Raw genomic sequence first — 5,614 nt, forward strand, 5'->3', positions numbered from 1 at the left:
TGGACCCGGGATCAAAGACGTGTTGGCTTATGGTTGAAATGCTCCTTGCTGTGGTATGCAGTTGAATCAACAGTACTGAGATCCAGAGCCCCCTACTGTATTGAGGCACCACGGCTCCCTGTGTTTTAGAATGCCAGGTTGAAGTCCAAGTAAAGGAAACAGTACCAAGTAAGTGCTAACCCAATTCCTGCGTCCGGAGAAGTCCTCACCTTGGAGTCTGATTGGGCGACTCAGACATTGCTTATCCTTAAAGCAGAAATAAATCAGCGACTGACTTTTTTCACCTCCTCGGGAGCAAGGGCTGAAAGCAGCTTGGGAGTCTCCCACCCGGGGACCAGAGAGACTTGGACACGGTCCAGTGCAGTGGACAGAGCCTGTGCTTGCCTGATCACCCCCAGTCTGCACTCAAGGAGGTGGCAGTGACGGCTTCTTTAGACCAGCCCTCTGTTGGAATGGGGGCATTTTCTAGGTCTGTCACTCTACCCTGACATCTCCACCCAAAGCCTCAGCGAGCTTGTGAGGGGCCTTTCTGTGCAGAAGAAAAAGCTGCCCCCTCCTGGCAGGGGTGGGTCTCTGCCAGTATAGGGCCCTTCTGCTCGGGCCCTTTCAGGGAGTCCCGGAGCTATCCGTGCTCCTTTTCCTAAATTTCTGTTCTGTCAAAAGCCACCCAAATTTGCCTTGTGGCTGACAACAACAAACCCCTGCTGATATAATAAGGCTACCACACTTGTCCAGTTATTTTCAGAGGCCTTTCATAGTATTATGTGCCTCTGAAAAATAGAATTCTTTTATTAAGACATATATTATCTGGCGTTACCCCAGGATCTGTTCTATACCCCTAAAATAACAGAACTAGCCAATGTTTCTACTTAGTTAGCCCTGGTCTACTAACCCAGAGTATATCATTAGCTTAGACCTTTAAATGTTCATATTCAACAATATAAAGGGCTCAACTGCCAATATCTACATGAGATATTTTAAAAGTTGAGTTTATCTCACCCTGGGAAGGAGGAAAAGGAAAAGACTAGTGTTATCAGCTTGGACCTGGGGGACCCTTAAAGTACACATGGCACAAACCCATTCCTGGAAAGAATAATCTGGGTCACTGCTGACCCCACTCCCTCTGCCACTGAGAGACCCCAGCTTCACTCTTGCTGTGCATCTTTTCCAAACATCCTCCGGTCACAATGCCTACCATCGCCAGTGAAGGCACACAAGCCTCCCACTATTGTCAGTGAGCTTACTTCCAGAACACAGTCAAGTCCTACTAAACCATGGTGGTCCCCTCCTCCTTTACACCTCCTATCTGAATTTCTGTGGGTCCCATGAAACATAGGCAGGCATCTCTGGTCACCTACCATCCACTGAGGGCTCCTTCCCGTGTTGCTGTTTTCTCTGTCCTATCTGTTAAACCAAACCCTGAGCTTCTCCCCACCCTCCTACCCAACCCCTGTGATCTCTGGAATTCCTGCCCCATAATCATTCATCTTCCTTACCTTCGACTTCTTTCCTGGACATTGGCTCTGCTTCCTTGACATCACTGAAATAATCCCCCTGGTGACATTAGACGCCCTGGAGACTTCACCTGAAGGCTGTTTTTGTGCTTGCCATTGTCCTTTCTGTATTCACAGAAAGTGTTATGGACAAGTGTTGCCATAGTTACCCAAAACATGTCTCTCCTTGAGTGCTCCTCTCACCTTCCCAAAGACCTTGAGCTACTAATGATCACAACTTCTTTTATGCAGATCCTTCTGGAGAGGAAACTCTAGCCTCTCCCCTCTTATTGATGTGTCATCGATATTGTCTCCCAGGGTGTGGTTTGTCATTTCATTCTTTGCAGTGTTTTTTGATGAACACAAACTCTTAACTTCAATGTGATTAAATCCATCAATCATTTACAGTTAATGAGCCTTATATAATATCTACAACATAACTTTTATTTACAATTTATAGTTTACCTTTATTTACTTAGGACTAACATTCATAATTTATGACCTTAAAGCCCTAAAGATAGTCTATGATATTATCTTCATAATGTTTGATAATTTTTGGCTTTCTTATTTAGATATTTGGTCTACCTGATTATTTTTTATTTCTGGTGTGAGAAAGGCATTCAACTTTGTTTTTGTCTGAAAGGAGGGTCAACTTCCCAGGATGATTTATTGAAAAAAAAATCATAATTTCCCTACTGACCTGCAGTACTATAGTGCATTTGTTAAGGCATCTATTTGGGAAGACTGGATTTTTCTCTGCCTGTACCAACAACTTATCTTAATTACTTTAGCTTGGTAGTACTTTATGTAAGCAATGTCTACTTGTCAACTCACCTATTTTTTTCCTTCAAAAGTCTCTTATTCTTGACTTTTTGCATTATGCAAAATTTATAATCAGCTTATTAATTTTCAAAAAAGAAAAACCTGTTGGGTATATGACTACTTTTTCACTGAATCAACTTAGAGACAGTCAACCTTTTTTAAACATTGTTTTCCAATCAATAAACATGGCCTATCTTCCCATTTACCTAGGCCTCCTTAAACATCATTTAGTAAAGTTTTATACATTTACCCAAGAAGTTTTTGCCTCTGTTATCATTTTTATTACTACATACTTTTTTTCTATTATTTTAAAATCAGATGTTTAATTTTATTTTTCAACTACTGCTGGTCTGTGAAATGCATGCCAACATTTATTTGATTTTATTTCCAGCAATTTGCTAAATAAATTCTCTTGTTATTTCTACTAATTTTCTGAAGCATCTTTTGCAGTGTTTCTGCACAAAACCACATCATTTGCAAGTAATTTCAATTTTGTTTCTTCCTTTCTAAGCTTTGCAATTTTACTTTCTTCTCCTTGTCTTCTTCCACATAGGCATGCTAAATTGAAAGAATTGTGTGGTGTTATAAGCAGATGTGTTACACAAGTTCCACTTTTGTAAGCATTTATTTGCAATAGTTCATTGTTATTAAGTGGAGAGGTAAACATATAATGATAAATGTTCAACAAAACTTTTTAATGTCATGTTAATGAAAACTTCTAAGATGTTACAGATGTTATAATGCTATCTCATCTTGATGCCATTATGTAAACTTCACAGAACTATCAAATTGTGCCTCATTAAAAATGCCATTTGAAGATTTTTCATTGGCAAATGTTGACTACCATGACATCTGATTACCTTGAACTAGCAAGCAAAACTTTGATGTTAGTAACATCATTTTTTATAATAGATTAGAGAGTAAGCATTTGCATTTGTATTGTTGCTTAAAACAACAAAACAAAACAAAAAGACACAGACTTCATCTTTCAACTATTAAGTCAAGCCTTGGCAATTTAGTTTCTGCAAAACAATTGTCTTTTGCAATAGTGTATTAATGTTCCAAATTTGAGATATATTTTTCTCCATGTTTAATTTGTAAATTTATTTGGTCTTATGTGGTATAAGAGCAATGATTTGTATAAGAGTGTTTATGTTTAGTTTTAGTACATATTTTAGTAACATTGTAATTAAAGTAGCTTAAATCAGTCCTGGTTGCCTGGTTGAAATGGTGTCTCATTTCATTACTTAACATTGGAGAAATTCTGTTCTAATGAGCTAGGAGACACTCCTTGGTCTCACTTTGGAGGACCCTAGCTTTGCTGGTCTTCCTAAATGTGTAAATCACCTACTTACATTGGGTAGATAAACCCGACTACATCTATTTCTCCACGGAGAAATAGTGAGGGCTCCTGAGTGCTCTTTTTAAAATGCAGATCTGCTTTAGCCTTTGTCTACTTAGAAGTATTCAATGACTTTATTTTTTAAGATGATGTTAGAAATTCTTTCTTTAGTTTTATTGAAATATAATTGTATAAATGTATAAGTGTATATACACTGTTATGTGTAAATACACAGCATAATGACTTGACATACATATATTACAAAATGATTATTATCACAGTAAGTTAGCTAATATCCAACTCATACAGTTACAAAAAGAATTTTCCCCTTGTGACAAGAACTTTGAGATCTACTCTCTTTCAAAATTCTTAACGTAACTCAGAAAACTCTGTATAATGTACTTCCTATCCACCTCTCTAAACTCACCTTTGCAAACTGCTCCATTCACAGTTAACTCGAAGCGGAAACCTCAGCCTTCCTCAACCTTTGCTCAGACCAAACCCCAGAGTCACCCTCGGCTCTTCCCAATTATACAGCACATCAGCAACTCATTCAGGTTCTACTTTTAAAATATGTAGAAGCGGACCATTTCTTATCTCTCTCATACAGTTGTATGGTCCAGCCCACCAACCTGTAGTCACAACTCTGCAATAACTTCCTGATTAGTGTCCATGCCTTTACCCCTCTGTTAGTTTTCTGTTTCCGTAACAAATTATCACAAACTCAGCATCTTAAAACAACACTAATTATGAATTCGTGGTTCCTCAGCAATCTAATAGGTCTGGCTGGTTTTCTCATCTGGGAACTACAAAGTCAAAGGTGCCTGGAAGCTCTGGGGAAGAATCCACTTTCAAGCTCATTCAAGTTGTTGGCAGCATTCAGCTCCATGTGAGCTGAATGTAAGCTGCCCAGCGTTTCTGCTCAGAAACATGTACAGGCTGAGGGTCTTTACAGCATGGTGGGTGTTACTCCAGTGGCTGAACTGGCCCTGGTTGAGCATGGGAGAAATACACACAGACTCAATGCACTGCTAGAGAGTGTTTTATATAAAAGGTGCTCTGTGTGTGTGTGTATCTTTGAACAAATAAATGTTGCATACATAGGCTGGTCATGCTCTTGCATGACCATTTAATATGAGGCCCTTGCCCTGCTAGACTGTAAGCTTCCAGAGGGCAGAGGTTGGGATTATGTTACTCTATCCTCAGCGCTAAATACAGTGCCTGGCACAGAGGAAGCACTCAGTGAGCACATGTGGAAGAAATACTTGAATAGCATCAGTTAATGTTACCTTCATAATCAAGATAAAAGCACTTAGGTCTCTAATACTTCTGAGTGGATTTAGGAGAAAAGATGTCTATCAGAAGTAAACTTCTGCTCCTGAAGCAATAGTCCTGGGGCGAATCAACCAGAGAGAAGCAGGTCCTGCTCCAGTGGGTAGATGTGGTCTGAGACTTGAACCCACAGCAAGTTGGGGCTGCTGGTATACCTAGCTCACTGGTAGGCTGATACTTTGAGACAGACCCATTCTTTGTGTCTTGTCCCTCTGGCAAGAAGGCAAGGATGGAGATCCAGTGGCAATCAAGCCTTGGTCTGACAGGGAAGTCTAATATCACATTCAGCCCAAACACGGCCACCCCAAGGGAGACTATGTAGACTCTCAAAATTTATTACTTTAGAACTTAGAGAGGAGGCCGCATGGGGGATGGGTTGGTCAGCCTTCCTGAATTTTCTTTATTGATCACTCTTCCCTTTGAGTAGGCCCTTCTTCCTTTTGTGAGGGCCTAGTATTGAGGGCTCAAGTCCATCTGAGAATGTGGGTGGGTTACAATGGCTCTCTATAAATCCACTCAACTAGCAGAGAAGATATCCAGATTAAATTGTGCAAAATAAAGACAGTTAACTCCTGCTGTTTGCAAAGATTTTTCTCTACTTCCAATATTATGGAAGCTAAAAGGA

The sequence above is a fragment of the Mustela nivalis genome, assembly GCF_964662115.1.
Source record: "Mustela nivalis genome assembly, chromosome: 7".
Lineage (NCBI taxonomy): Eukaryota > Metazoa > Chordata > Mammalia > Carnivora > Mustelidae > Mustela > Mustela nivalis.